This window comes from Zingiber officinale, chromosome 4A (genome assembly GCF_018446385.1).
Source record: "Zingiber officinale cultivar Zhangliang chromosome 4A, Zo_v1.1, whole genome shotgun sequence".
NCBI lineage: Eukaryota > Viridiplantae > Streptophyta > Magnoliopsida > Zingiberales > Zingiberaceae > Zingiber > Zingiber officinale.
The window spans coordinates 79002984-79020251 of record NC_055992.1 but is presented as its reverse complement, the minus strand read 5'-3'; positions in this window follow the sequence as shown (position 1 = coordinate 79020251).

Here is a 17268-nt window from a genome sequence, read left to right as displayed (position 1 = left end):
TCACTCCTTCTGGGTGGAGAAACCTCGCCACAATGTCTTGCAACAGCAAGATGAACAGGAGTACAAGAATACAGCAAGAAACTAAGTATAATACACAAATGTAATAACCCTAGCTTGCCTTCTTGTCGACTGGTTGAAGCAGCAACTTCACGAGACGCCTACAACAGCAGGAACCCAGTCGAAGAAGCTCACACGAAGCTTTGGAACTCAGCAAAGCACAAGAGCACACCAGCAGCTCAGTAGAAAGAAGAGGAAGAGGATCGAACAGTAGCTCCTCAATCTCTTTTATAACCTGCGAAGAAGACACAGAAGAAACTAGCCGTTGCTCCGCAACGGCTAGGATGTGGACCGATCAGGCTCCATCCTGATCGGTCCACAGAGCTCCTGATCGGTCATGGGGACCGATCAGGCTAAGCCCTGACCTTTCAAGGTCTGGACCGATCAGGCATGCTCCTGATCGGTCCAGCTTCATCTTGATCGGTCCTGGGGACCGATCAGATCTTTCTCTGATCGGTCCAGGGACCGATCCCCTTCCTTTTCTCCCGAGCTTCTTGCCTTCTGATCGTTGTTTCCTGATCGGTCTATAGACCAATCAGATAACACTCAGTAGGCTACTGTTTGGTTACTGATCGGTCACCAGACCGATCCAGATACCCAGTGTATCACTGGATCGATCCACTGATCGATCCAGAGCATGGTTTTTGCCCAAACCAAGTCCCAAGCCTTCCAAACCAATATCCGGTCAACCTTGACCAATTGGTATCTCATGCTTAGCATCTTGTCACTCCCTTGACCTGCTAAGACTCCCTATCAAGTGTCCGGTCAATCCCTTTTACCCACTTGGTCTTTCCAACACCAGATGTCCGATCATCCTTGATCCATCTGGATTTTTCCCTTGCCCGACTTCACTCACCAGGACTTTTACCTGGCTTCACTCACCAGGGTTTTCCATCTACCCGGCTTCACTCACCAGGACTTCCAAACTGCCTAGCTTCACTCACTAGGTCTTTCCCCTGCCTGGCTTCACTCACCAGGTCTTTCTCCAACTGCCTGGCTTCACTCACCAGGACTTTCACTTTCACCTAGCTTCACTCACTAGGATTTTCTATCTGCCTTCCTGGTCTAGAGAACGAGCTACCGAGCCCTCTCTGACCTAGTCCAGAGAACGAGCTGCCGAGCCCTCTCCGACTTCCACATGCCAAGCTTCCATACTTGGACTTCTCCGTGCCAAGTCTCCATACTTGGACTTTTCCAGTGCCAAGCTCCCTGCTTGGACTTTTCCGTGCCAAGTCTCCATACTTGGACTTTTCCCGTGCCAAGCTCCCTGCTTGGACTTTTCCGTGCCAAGTCTCCATACTTGGACTTTTCCCGTGCCAAGCTCCCTGCTTGGACTTCTTGAAATAGATCAACTCAAGTCGGGTCAACCAGGTCAACCTTGACCAAGGGTTGCACCCACAACCTCCCAAGTTTCTGTTCTTGTCAAACATCAAGATATGACTTGAGTCAGGTCAACCAGGTCAACCATGACCTAATGTTGCACCAACAATCTCCCTTCAAAGTACAACTCTCTTCTGTTCTCGTCAAACATCAAAATACAACTCGAGTCAGGTCAACTTGAGTCGGGTCAACCAGGTCAACCTTGACCTAAGGTTACACCAACAATATATTGTGAGGAGTCACAATTAGTAGTCACAAGGTGATGTTGGATCTCAACATTCTTGTAACTTGGGTAGTAATGATGTGTTGCTAGATACCGCTCATTACTTATGCTTCTAAATGGGTTTAGGAGCATTGCCAACGTTACAAGAACCTATAGGGTCACACACAAAGGGCAATTAGATGGAGATTAGGTTCATTTGATGAACCTAAAGGATTAGGTTCATTTGATGAACCAAATTGGATTAAGAGTAATCCAAGGTAGGCTAATTGAGTTGGACTCAATTTGGTTCATGTGTTAAGTGAGTCTAATTTGGAGTTAGACTCATTTAATTAATTTAATTCAATGAATAGAGATTCATTAAATTAAAATTGACTTGAACCAATGGTTAGATTAGATCAACCAAGGGAGAGAAGTGGTCAAGTTTGACTTGACATAAGTATGAAGATGAAGAGTCAAGTTTTGACTTGACTTTGACTTGACCAATGCCACATCATCAAGGCTTCTTCATTTGGTCAAGTTTGACTTGACCAAATGCCACCTCATGGGAGTTACCAAGAGTGGTGACTCTTGATATTCCATGGGAGTTATAAGCCAAAAATGTGGCCGGCCACTTTTATTCATGAAAAGGAGTTTCATTTTTCATGTGTAACTCTATCTTCTTCTTCCTTGGTTCTCTTCTCTCCCTCTCCTCCTTCACTACTGATCTCTAAGGTTGCTAGCACATCCTTAGAGGTTTTTTCTCCATCTCTTGCTTGTGTGGATACACATAGAGAAGTGTCTACTTGGACACTTTCGAGATCTGGCGAACCGAGGACGAGCGGGATTGCGAAGGGCTTCGCTACAAAGGTATAAAAGGTTTATCCTTATGTAGATCTACTATAGATCAACATTTAAACTCGTACTCGTATTTTTCGAATGTTTTTCTTCGCACGAGATCCAGTGGCTAGGGTGATTCGGGGTTTCCGCGACGCGAAAAAGCGGTTTTCGCGGCCCGAAAAACACAACATACACGACCAGGGCTCCATCTGGCTTCAAATCCTTACACGGTCGTGTGAGGTTCACACGGCCATGGCGACTTCCATCTCTACTGCATCCACATGACCAAGGAGCTCCACACGGCCTGGGCAACCCCCCATGGTAGGGTCGTGTGGCTCACAGGGCTTATGCCTTTCCTCCTTGTTCAAGTGTCAAAATCTTCTCCAAATTCGACTCCTGTATACACAAAATGCACAAAAGCAGATCTCCGAACAAAAAGAGTAAATATGCTTAAAAGGAAAGCTGGAAGTACAAAAGTGCATAGATAAAGCAGATACCAAGTATGTGAATGTGTGTCAAACATGCTAAACAAGTGTACACAATCTACGCACATCACACCCCCAGACTTAGACCTTTTCTTGTCCTCATGCAAAATGCAGCAATCTAAATTCATATGTTCTACAATGCTCTCATATCCCTAATGCATTCTCCTAGCTCTTTCATTAGTAAGGATGATCATGTAAACAAATTGAGTTTGGCTCAATCATATGTACCCTGTGCACAGTGCAAAAACAACTCAAAAACTCTTCAAGTTTCAATCTATGTCCTAGTCAAGTCGTCATTAAGTTTGAATTCCTAATGTTTCCTGTCATAGACAAGTAACCAGTGATGGATACTTACTTGCCACACACTTGGTTCATATTTCTTAATCAACCCAAGGTCTCAAAGGCGTGCTCAATCTCAAGAGAAGCTAAGCAGTCATTTCTCCAGTAACCTAACTCGGTCTCAAAGGGGTGACTAGCTAGATTCCACTCATGACAATTGTTTTTTATATCCCTTATTCATTTTTTTCTTTTTTTCACACTTTTTTTATAAGTATTTGCATTGTGCAAATCTTATTCACAAATGTATTTTTAGCACAAATGTTGGGATATTTTGATTTTTTCCAAATGAGGTTGCATAAGTTGAGCCTCATCCAGTAACCAAAATGAAAATTGAGAAATCACCATGGAAACCGAGTACTAAACAAACAAGATGAATCATGACTATTTCAATGATATCAACCATTCAAGCATCAAATATAGGTGTAGTGAAAATAAGTTTCTTAAGGTCAAGCCAAAACTAAAACTCATCTCCATATGATACTTAGCTTATGTCATGCTCCCCAAGATAGAGAAAAGAGGTACATTAAGCATACTACTAACATCATTTGAGCATCATGAATCTAGATAATGAACATGCTAACATTTAATCTTGAAGACAAGAAAGCATATAAGTGAAGTTTTGATGTTCTCAAGATGTATGCCACAAGATTTTCAAAAGATAGTCAAATTACTATCAAAACAAGCAATCCAAGCAAGACAATCGAAATAAAATGCAGAGCAAAAACAACTAACATACAGAAAACAAGCAAAAACTGAAAACTAGAATGCAAAAAGAAAAATCAGGTTCGACACCCCCCTCCCCAGACTTAAACTTTTCATCGTCCCGATGAAATCAATAATGTGGAGGAGGTGGAGGTGGAGGAGGACGAGCAAAAGGATGCCTACGACATGGTTGGCCAATGGGGAAACTAGGGAAACTTGGAGTTTTGCTCAGGAATATATGATACACAAACAAAGCATCTACTTGTTGGCTAGTGACATTCATGCTTTGCATAAAATCTCTCATTCTATCTTGATCCGTATCATAATCCTAGACAAATTCAGCCACCTAACCTCGTAAATTCCTCGTGGATTGAAAGTGCTCTTGTACTTCTCCAAACTAATTATCTGATAAAGAGAAGTGACCTTCCAATATTCTTCGTTGGGCATCATGCTTCTCATGAAGCGATTCTAGAGAAGTACGAAAATCAGAAAAGTCAAATATGAAGGGACCCGTACCATAGGCAAAAGAATGCCTAGCAGGATCCGAGTGTCCAGAAGGCTGCGGGTATCCAGATGTCGAGGGCTCAATGTGTGGCTCTGTGTCTCCGGATATGGAGGGGACATTCTCGAGGTCTACATCAGTTATTACCCAATTAGCTGGGTTACGAATGGAAGTTCGTTTGAGACAAGGAAGGGTAGAGGAAAACCATTCCTCCTAGGAAATGTGAAACTGTTCTCATCTCGAATAATCATTTATATGGCAAGACATGCATCCATATCAATCATATCATTGTCATGAATAACTTCCAACCCATCTAAATCAAGTTCTAAGTTAATTGCTATTTGAGTAATCAACCCACCAAGAACTATTGATCCCGAAGACGCCCTCGTAGCTCTCACTAAGGTTTGCAGAAAATGAAAACCAGAATCAAAATCAACCTTATGCAACATGGCCCATAGAGCATAAAGTTCTACTTTCTTAACAACTCCATCACTTTCCCCTCTACCAAAAATAGTTTTGCTCATGACACGATGTAGGTATCTAAAAACAGGGTATTGCATGTGAGAAGCCTTGGCTCTAGAGGGCTTATAGGGATGATGTAATTTAGTGATAGAATTCCAAAAATTGTTCCAATTGAACCTAGAGACAAACCTCCGAGAGCTATCGAAAGACAATCCAAAACAAGTGTTGAAATCACTAAATGTCCATTGGAATTCTTGATTCATTAGTCTAAAGGTTATCTTGCCAACATAATCATCCTCATTGGCAAAATGGACATCTAGTGAACTTAGAAACTCCAAAACAAGGCGAGGATAAGTAGGTAGATGTGTGTACAACATATCACTCCAATCTAAGAACCCAATCATCCAATTTATATCATCCCTAATTCCCATCATATCTAAAATGGTTGGGTCCATATACCTAGTATACACAATCTTTCTATTGACAAGAATTGCAAATCTAGTAATTTGATCATCATTTCTAAATACGATATTGAATTTGTTGTCATCACCTTCGTTGCGTGAGGTCCTCTTTCCTTTGCCTTGCACCAGTTGCTTCACTTTGTCTTTGGATGGCTCCTTCCCTTTGTCTCCAACGCTAGATCCACCACCAACCTTGCGAAGTCTCTTCAATAGGTTGGAGATATTGTCAAGCTTGAGTGGGGAAAGGTTTTGTTTAGGGTTGGAGGAACTATTTGAGGAAATAGATCTTAGGGTTATGAAAGTAGATATCCTGGATCTAGGAGAAGAGAAGAAACTAGATCTAGGTGAAGTTTGTGGAGAAGAAGGGGTTTTAGGTCTAGATCTGAAAAAGTTTGGAAGAAAGGTTGAAGAAGAGAGGAGATTTTAGAGAGAAAAGGGATTTGAGATGAGGAGGGTGTGTGGGGGACAAGGCCTGGATCTGGCCGTGTATTGGAGAGAAGGCCTGAATAGGTTTCTCCACACAGGCCGTCTAGATCTACACGACCCCTGCCTTCTCCTTCTCGGGTTGAGTCACACAGCCGTGCCAATTGGCACGACCATATACTTCTTCCTCTCCGCTAACCTTGCACGGCCGTGTCTAGGACACGGCTGTTGGTCGCTACTCGGAAAACCCAATGGCTCCACTGTACAAAAATTTTGTACATGATCTGAACCTTTCCTAGCTACCATGTGTTCTTTTAAGTTAAACTTGTATCTCCTGCGGAACTTAACACGTTTGATTCCAAGTTTAACTTATATGTTCTTTTAGGTTTAGATTTTGATCTCCTGCGGAACTTAACACATTTGATCCAAATCACCTAGGTTATAAATTCAATTAAATATTAGTTTCCAAAATTGGCTTCCAGTACTACATGGCGAGACACTTGGCCTTCTTGGATATGGGAGCAACCACCACCAACTAGACAAAGCCTTTTAAGGAAAGTTAATATTTAATTTCCTTATATAACTCTAGGTTAACCAAAAGGAACAATCAATTCACAAGGAAAAAAGAAAAAGAACACAACATCGAAATTAAATTCGAAAAATAAGAATCGAATGCCTCTTGTATTTGGTATTTATACAAAGAAAAATTAACTAGTATGATGCGGAAATTAAATACTAGTTATACCTCTTCCTTGTATGGTAAAAACCTCGAGATCTTATGCCGTATCCCTCGCCTCCTCTTAGACGTCATGTGGGCGACGATCCTCCAAGACGAACACCACCCGGAAAGCTTCTCCTCCTTCTCTAGAATTCGGCCACCACCACCACAAAGGAGCAAAGGAGAGCAAAGGGAAGAGAGGGAGAAGGGTCGGCCACTTGATGATCTCCAAAAACATAATATCAATTGTTATGTTATTCAAGGCCTCCCCTTCCCCCCTTTTTATATTAGTTTCCGAACGAAAAATTATGGAAAGAATTTTATAAAAAATTAGACTCATTCCTATTTCCTTTTTTTTCTTTTTCTTTCCTTTTAATTAATCAATCCTAGATTGATTTATTAATTAAATAACTATTTGTTGATGTTTAATTATTTGACCGGCCCCTTGCTTGGGCACCAAGCAAGGTGGCCGGCCACTTATTAAAAGGGAAAGAAAGAAAAAAAAAATTATAAAATTTTAAAAGAAGAAAACTTCTAAGAAAATTTTGCAAACTCTCTCTTTTTTTCTAATGTGGATATTAAAAGGAAAGTTTTAAAATTTAAAACCAAGTTTTAAAATTTAAAACATCTCTAATAATATTTGTTTTTAAAAGAAAGTTTTATAAATTTTACAACTCTCTTTTAAAACCTTGTGGCCTAATTTAAATTAGAAAAATTTAATAAATTTTTAAAATATCTCTTTTTACAAATTGTAAATATCTGAGGAAATTTAAAAATTTAAAAACAACCTTCCTAATTTAAATATTATGGCCGGCCCCCTTGCCCAAGGCTGTAACGCCCGCCCTCCCTGCTAACCCTAAGGGACGGGGCTACAATACTCTATGTACAAATAACAGCGGAAGACTTAAAATAATTTTCTTAGTTTAATAAAAACTTTTCTTTTGTTTTCCTTTTTATCAAATCCGAACTACACTATCAGTGCCTCAATAACATGATAACAAATTTAGTAGAAACATAACATCAAGTCACACATATGGTACTACAATTCATGATACCAAAGCGTAGTTCTTTAAAAGTTTTAAAGCAGGTTCTTATTTGGTTGCCTAGCCACCGCCACACACATCTCCTTGCCTCTCTTGCTGCTCCTCTAGCTCATCCAGCTTTTTCCTTTATCTGTGGTACAAGGACAGTAAGCTGTGAGCACTCATGGCTCAGTAAGTTCCTTTCCTACTCACTAAAACCGAAAATCATAGTATAATCAAAGAATGTCTCAACATGGCATCACTTCAACTAGTCATGACATAATGTAACATACTCTTTTAAGCATATCATGCAACATGAAGAAATCATAACTAGTCATAGCATATCATAGCGTAAAGCATAGCATGAAGCATAACATAATCGTATCTAATCATGGCATATCATCATAAGGAGTCATGGCATATCATACACATGAACATATCATGGAACATAACATAATCATATCTAACCATGGCATATAAATCATCATAAGGTATATGCATATGATTTTGAAAAACATGTATCCGAAAAACATGTGTATGTCTCATGATCTTTAAAACCATTTCTTCTTACATATATACTTGAACATAATCTCAACTTAAAGGGGATCCCGGCTATGTACCACTTACATATTGCGCGCAACCTATGTAGGTCCAAGGTAGCAAGTCTTGAACCCTACAAGGCAAACATACTAGGCCCGAGTCTTACTCCATCGACCTAGGGGCACTTAGGAGCTCATCCCTAACGAGGCTCGAGTCTTATTCCATCGACCCAGGGCGCTTATGGAGCCCACCCTTGGTACAAGCCATATAAAGTAAAGTACATGTCATACTTATACATATCATACATCATAAAAGCATGCATCACTTAGGCACACATCATATCATAAAAGTATGCATCACTTAGGCATACATCATGTCATAAAAGTATGCATCACTTAAGCATACATCATATCATAAAAGTATGCATCACTTAGGCATACATCATGTCATAAAGGTATGCATCACTTAGGCATACATCATACCATAAAAGTATGCATCACTTAGGCATACATCATATCATAACAATATGCATTACTTAGGCATAGATCATAAAAACATGCATATCTTAAGCATAAAGCATATCATCAAGCATGCATAATTTAACCACATAGCATATCATGAAAGCATGCATATTTTAAGCACTAAACATAGCATCAAAGATGTATAATTTAACCACATATCATAACATAAGCATGCATCACTTAGGCATACATCATACCATAAAAGTATGCATCACTTAGGCATACATCATATCATATCAATATGCATCACTTAGGCATAGATCATAAAAACATGCATATCTTAAGCATAAAGCATATCATCAAGCATGCATAATTTAACCTCATAGCATATCATGAAAGCATGCATATTTTAAGCTCATATCATATCATCAAAGCATGTAAAATTTTTCCACATATCATAACATAAAACATGCATATTTTTAACTCATAACATATCGTAGAATTTCTCATCTTGTATAGTTCACAAGCACACATGTCTAAGCATAAAAGTGTATCATGTGTTCATCCAATCATAAGGAATAATGTAACATGATTAATTTGGGTACTAAGCTTCCTAATCCTTTGGGTTCTTATCATGGCTGAAACTCTCTTAGGTGCCCATTTAGGTTTTAAACACATCCAAGCATGTAGAACCTAATTCATTCACATATCATTTTCATAGGAAGTATCATAAACAAGATTTACTTGGACTCTAAGTTCTCCAAGTCCTTAAACCTCATTTGGCCGAATCTTAACAAGTGTGAAACAAGGTTCTAAAGGACATAAAGCATGGAAACTTTAACCATATTTATAGCATTCATTTCAAGAAATATGGTAAGCACCATTGAGTTAGTTCCTAAATTCTTTAAGCCCTTAAATCTATGTCTTGGCCGAAACTTACAAGTACTCATTTAGGTTTTCAAGCAAGCATACAAGCATGTGAACTTACTCTAACATCATGTATAAATTCGTAAAATGGCATCATACAAGTGGTCATGGCCGAAAATTCCCTTAGCATCAATCTAGGTCACTAACAACATATAGCATGTGAATTTTTAGCTTTCTACATTTCATATTTCATGGAGAGTGACATGAGCATGTTCAATGTAAGTTCTAGGGTTTCTAGGGCATGTATCCCTTCATGGCCGAGACCTTAAGGTGTCCATTTGAATCATAGTTAAATATATAAGCATGTGAACACAAACAACATGTTATCTCAATTTCTTAAGAAGCATCTTTAGCACATGAGGTCTAAATTTTAGGGTTTCTAGGTCTTTAAACCCTACATGGCCGAACCTCATCAAGCATAGAATTTGTTCAAATGGCATAAAAGCATAGAAAGTCATAACACATTTCATAACATGTATGAAAGTCAAGCACTATAAGCATACATTTAAATTGTGTCTTAGGTTTCATAGGTTTTTCCTTTCTTTATCTCATAGCATATGTTTGGCCGAAACCTTCCAAGTCTTTAAACTAGGTTTTAGGTGGCCTAAAGTATGGAAAAACCTAAACAAGTTTTATGGCAAAAAATATCAAAGAACTATACATATAAATTTGGTTCACAACAAGCTAGGACCCTTGTGGTCATAATTATCATATATCATGCAACCAATTTTCCTATACTCTAATTAAGCATGGGAGCATTAAAAAACTTTCATATCTTATTGTCATGGAGGTTTTGAGCATGTTAAAAATCTGTTTAAGATATTCTAAGCCATCCACCTTACCATGGCCGAAATATTAAGAGTGGTGTTCATGAGTTTCTATCAACATACAAGCATGCAACTTCTTTAAGAAACTCTATATTCTATCATATAAACATGGTGAGTTTAAATTAAAAGTATTCTTAACCCTAAACCCTTCCTTGGCCGAAACTTGTGAGTGGGATACTTTTGGTTCCAAGTAACCTTCAAGTATAAAAACAATAATGGATCCTTAACCATTTATTTAGAGGGTTTTGTGCAAGTTAGGTAAACAAATAAATTCCCTAGCCCTTATAAAACCTTTTTGGCCGAAACTCTAGGGTTAGATACATCTCTAATCCAACATCACATATATATAAAAATATGAGAGGAAACCTTCTTACAAAGCATAGAAAAATTATCATGAATCAAGGTTTATTTTAAACATTCCTAGGATCACAAGTCCTTCCTTTGGCCGAATTTTTCACAACTTTGTTCTAGGTTTTAAAATCCTCATAAAATCCAAAAACACATCAAAACTACTTGTACCACAGGTGAGGGGATACTTACATCCTTTTCGCTTGTGGTTCTAAAGTGTGGTGATGGAAGAAAGGGTCTCTTCTTCTTGTTCTCCTCCTTTGATTTCCTTTGGTAGCCCTCCTTTGTATCCTAGGAGGAACTTTGTTTTGGGGGCCGAAAATGGAGGAGAGGGGGCTGAGGTTCTCGGTGATGGAGAGGGGAGAATGAGAGAAATGAGAGAAAAATCAAATCTTCTCTTCACATGCTCCCTTTTATGTTAAGGGGGAAGAGGTAGCAAAATTGGTTTTTGCTTTCCTTCTCCCTTAGCCCTTTTTTTTCATTTTATTTTTATTTTATTTATTTATTTGTTCTCATCATTCATGATGAAACAAGGGGGAATGAATTCCCTTAATGGTCCTCTTTAAGTCACGGCAAAAAGAGAGAGGAAGAGGGAGAGAAAAGAAGGAAGGCAAGTTGCCTTTCTCTTGTTCTTTTCTTGTTTTCTTTTGGCTAGCTTTTACTCTCATCCTTCTCATGAGTTTCCCTCCTTTGCTATCAATATATTATTCCTATCCCAACTGGTTATTACCCATTAATCCTATCATTTACATCATGAGAGGTTCAAGGTTCAATCCTTGACAACTCCCTATTTTTATTTCTTTTTATTTCTTTTTGGTTCAACATTCTACTAATATTTTTCGAAGGCAAATTCATCATTCTCTTATTTTATCTTAAAAGCTTAGTGGGTGTTACAGTACCCCGTACCTCATAAAAAGTTCATCCTCGAACTTTAAAATAGCTACATCAGGTGGCACTGAACTTCCGGCTGAGTGCATCGGCCACCTTGTTCGCCTTTCCTGGGTGATAAAGAATCTCGCAGTCGTAATCTTTAACTAGCTCGAGCCATCTGCGTTGCCTCATATTCAAGTCTTTTTGTGTGAAGAAATATTTCAGACTCTGATGGTCGGTATAAATCTTACACTGAGCTCCATATAAATAATGTCTCCATATTTTGAGAGCGAAGACCATGGCTGCTAGTTCTAAGTCATGAATGGGATAATTCTTCTCATGCTCTTTAAGTTGTCTAGAAGCGTAGGCAATGACTTTGCCATCTTGCATGAGTACAACTCCAAGTCCTGTGATGGAAGCATCGCTGTACATATCGAAGCCTCTGTTGGTTTCCGGGAGAGTAAGAATCGGAGCACTGGTCAGTTTCCTTTTTAATTCCGCGAAACTCTTCTCGCAAGCTTCTGTCCATTCATATTTTGTATTTTTCTTGATGAGGGCTGTCATAGGGGCTGCAATTTTGGAGAAATTCTCTACGAATTTACTGTAATAGCCTGCTAGCCCAAGAAATCTCCTGACTTCGCTGGCATTCCTTGGTCTGTTCCAATTATTTACAGCTTCGATTTTACTTGGATCCACCATAACTCCATCTTTGGAGATGACATGACCTAGGAATATTACCCGGTCAAGCCAAAACTCGCATTTGGAGAATTTTGCATATAGTTGTTTCTCTTGAAGGATCTGTAGTACAGTATTCAGGTGTTCAGTATGTTCTTCTGGGGTTCTCGAGTAGATAAGTATATCGTCAATAAAGACGATTACAAATTTAAGATATGCCGTAAATATCTGATTCATCAGGTCCATAAATACTGCAGGAGAGTTGGTTACTCCAAAAGGCATAACTATGAACTCATAGTGTCCATATCGGGTTCGAAATGCTATTTTTGGTATTGTGCGATTTTTGTCCTCCGGTCAGTGCTTGGTTCTTGCCCTCGTTCATTGCTTTCTGGTAGTGCTTGGTAATCAGGGCACTGCTGACTAGCTCCTCTGCAGTCTGCGGTCTATTAACTCCGCCGGCTACGTTCAGAGCTATCTCGGGTCGGAACATCTTTAACATTAACCGGACCCTTTCTTTTTCAGTACTGATCAGTTCTGGGCACAGATGTGCTAGGCGGTTGAACTTTTTGACGGCTTCGTTAACTGACAAATCACCTTGCCGGAACTCAGTGAACTCATCATAGTGCTTGTTGGTCACTTGCATATGGAAGAATTCTTCTAAGAACTCTGTCTAAAAATCCGTCCACTGCATCTGGTTTATTTGTCTTTTCGCCTTTACTCGGTCCCACCACATCCGGGTATCTCCGGTAAGGCAGAACGACGCGCATTTGACCTTCTCGTGTTCAGGCCAGTCCAGTAGTTCCATTATGCTCTCCACGGTCTTGAGCCAGGCTTGCGCATCCCATGGTTCGTAGTTTCCCGAGAAGGCTTCCGGCTTAAGCCTTTGCCACTGAATCAGATAGGCCTCTTGTCGGACCATCGGAGTAGGGGCTGCCGGGGGCACTGGCGCGGCTGTAGGTATAACCGGTAGTGTATTCTGATTTGCCGGTGGGGTAACTGGGTTGTCTTGCTAACCCATTAAGGTAGTGGTCAGCTGCTGTTCTTCTGTGATCTGACGTTGGAGGTCTGTGACTGCCTGTGTCAGGTCTGGTGGAGTCACTGTTCCCTCGGTTCGGCCATTGCGTGTCCTAACCATGTTTATCTAAATAATGACAAATAGACTAGTGTAAGTGGTTATCGTTTTTAGCCAATCTAACGTACTGTTTTGTTTCTATCTATTTGTTCTGGTATTATTCCTAACCTACTAACATGTAATCCTAATCTAAATTATAACTAAAAGCATAGAATAAAGCATCAAACATAAGCAAGCAAAACATGAAACTAAAGCATAAGCAACATAAGGAAAAATAAAGAATAGAGTGACAAACAATATAACATAAGGAAATAAAGCATAAGCAATATAGCAAAGAAAATAAAGCATAGGCAATATAACAAGGAAGAAAAAATAAAGTATAAGTCATATAACATGAAACTAAGCATAAGCATATAACAAGAAAATTAAGCATAAACATTCTTACTTGGAGCGGCAGGTAGGAGGCTTGATGTGTGTGTAGTGAGCTGGCAAAAACTTTGGCTCTGATACCAACCTGTAACGCCCGCCCTCCCTGCTAACCCTAAGGGAGGGGGCTACGATACTCTATGTACAAATAACAGCGGAAGACTTAAAATAATTTTCTTAGTTTAATAAAAACTTTTCTTTTGTTTTCCTTTTTATCAAATCCGAACTACACTATCAGTGCCTCAATAACATGATAACAAATTTAGTAGAAACATAACATCAAGTCACACATATGGTACTACAATTCATGATACCAAAGCGTAGTTCTTTAAAAGTTTTAAAGCAGGTTCTTATTTAGTTGCCCAGCCACCGCCACACACATCTCCTTGCCTCTCCTGCTGCTCCTCTAGCTCATCCAGCTTTTTCCTTTATCTGTGGTACAAGGACAGTAAGCTGTGAGCACTCATGGCTCAGTAAGTTCCTTTCCTACTCACTAAAACCGAAAATCATAGTATAATCAAAGAATGTCTCAACATGGCATCACTTCAACTAGTCATGACATAATGTAACATACTCTTTTAAGCATATCATGCAACATGAAGAAATCATAACTAGTCATAGCATATCATAGCGTAAAGCATAGCATGAAGCATAACATAATCGTATCTAATCATGGCATATCATCATAAGGAGTCATGGCATATCATACACATGAACATATCATGGAGCATAACATAATCATATCTAACCATGGCATATAAATCATCATAAGGTATATGCATATGATTTTGAAAAACATGTATCCGAAAAACATGTGTATGTCTCATGATCTTTAAAACAATTTCTTCTTACATATATACTTTAACATAATCTCAACTTAAAGGGGATCCCGGCTATGTACCACTTACATATTGCGCGCAACCTATGTAGGTCCAAGGTAGCAAGTCTTGAACCCTACAAGGCAAACATACTAGGCCCGAGTCTTACTCCATCGACCTAGGGGCACTTAGGAGCCCATCCCTAACGAGGCCCGAGTCTTATTCCATCGACCCCGGGGCGCTTATGGAGCCCACCCTTGGTACAAGCCATATAAAGTAAAGTACATGTCATACTTATACATATCATACATCATAAAAGCATGCATCACTTAGGCACACATCATATCATAAAAGTATGCATCACTTAGGCATACATCATGTCATAAAAGTATGCATCACTTAGGCATACATCATATAATAAAAGTATGCATCACTTAGGCATACATCATGTCATAAAGGTATGCATCACTTAGGCATACATCATACCATAAAAGTATGCATCACTTAGGCATACATCATATCATAACAATATGCATCACTTAGGCATAGATTATAAAAACATGCATATCTTAAGCATAAAGCATATCATCAAGCATGCATAATTTAACCACATAGCATATCATGAAAGCATGCATATTTTAAGCACTAAACATAGCATCAAAGCATGCATAATTTAACCACATATCATAACATAAGCATGCATCACTTAGACATACATCATACCATAAAAGTATGCATCACTTAGGCATACATCATATCATATCAATATGCATCACTTAGGCATAGATCATAAAAACATGCATATCTTAAGCATAAAGCATATCATCAAACATGCATAATTTAACCACATAGTATATCATGAAAGCATGCATATTTTAAGCTCATATCATATCATCAAAGCATGTAAAATTTTCCCACATATCATAACATAAAACATGCATATTTTTAATTCATAACATATCGTAGAATTTTTCATCTTGTATAGTTCACAAGCACACATGTCTAAGCATAAAAGTGTATCATGTGTTCATCTAATCATAAGGAACAATGTAACATGATTAATTTGGGTACTAAGCTTCCTAATCCTTTGGGTTCTTATCATGGCCGAAACCCTCTTAGGTGCCCATTTAGTTTTTAAACACATCCAAGCATGTAGAACCTAATTCATTCACATATCATTTTCATAGGAAGTATCATAAACAAGATTTACTTGGACTCTAAGTTCTCCAAGTCCTTAAACCTCATTTGGCCGAATCTTAACAAGTGTGAAACAAGGTTCTAAAGGACATAAAGCATGGAAACTCTAACCATATTTATAGCATTCATTTCAAGAAATATGGTAAGCACCATTGAGTTAGTTCCTAAATTCTTTAAGCCCTTAAATTTATGTCTTGGCCGAAACTTACAAGTACTCATTTAGGTTTTCAAGCAAGCATACAAGCATGTGAACTTACTCTAACATCATGTATAAATTCATAAAATGGCATCATACAAGTGGTCATGGCCGAAAGTTCCCTTAGCATCAATCTAGGTCACTAACAACATATAGCATGTGAATTTTTAGCTTTCTACATTTCATATTTCATGGAGAGTGACATGAGCATGTTCAATGTAAGTTCTAGGGTTTCTAGGGCATGTATCCCTTCATGGCCGAGACCTTAAGGTGTGCATTTGAATCATAGTTAAATATATAAGCATGTAAACACAAACAACATGTTATCTCAATTTCTTAAGAAGCATCTTTAGCACATGAGGTCTAAATTTTAGGGTTTCTAGGTCTTTAAACCCTACATGGCCGAACCTCATCAAGCATAGAATTTGTTCAAATGGCATAAAAGCATAGAAAGTCATAACACATTTCATAACATGTATGAAAGTCAAGCACTATAAGCATACATTTAAATTGTGTCTTAGGTTTCATAGGTTTTTCCTTTCTTTATCTCATAGCATATGTTTGGCCGAAACCTTCCAAGTCTTTAAACTAGGTTTTAGGTGGCCTAAAGTATGGAAAAACCTAAACAAGTTTTATGGAAAAAAATATCAAAGAACTATACATATAAATTTGGTTCACAACAAGCTAGGACCCTTGTGGTCATAATTATCATATATCATGCAACCAATTTTCCTATACTCTAATTAAGCATGGGAGCATTAAACAACTTTTATATCTTATTGTCATGGAGGTTTTGAGCATGTTAAAAATCTGTTTAAGATATTCTAAGCCATCCACCTTACCATGGCCGAAATATTAAGAGTGGTGTTCATGAGTTTCTATCAACATACAAGCATGCAACTTCTTTAAGAAACTCTATATTCTATCATATAAACATGGTGAGTTTAAATTAAAAGTATTCTTAACCCTAAACCCTTCCTTGGCCGAAACTTGTGAGTGGGATACTTTTGGTTCCAAGTAACCTTCAAGTATAAAAACAATAATGGATCCTTAACCATTTATTTAGAGGGTTTTGTGCAAGTTAGGTAAACAAATAAATTCCCTAGCCCTTATAAAACCTTTTTGGCCGAAACTCTAGGGTTAGATACATCTCTAATCCAACATCACATATATATAAAAATATGAGAGGAAACCTTCTTACAAAGCATAGAAAAATTATCATGAATCAAGGTTTATTTTAAACATTCCTAGGATCACAAGTCCTTCCTTTGGCCAAATTTTTCACAACTTTGTTCTAGGTTTTAAAATCCTCATAAAATCC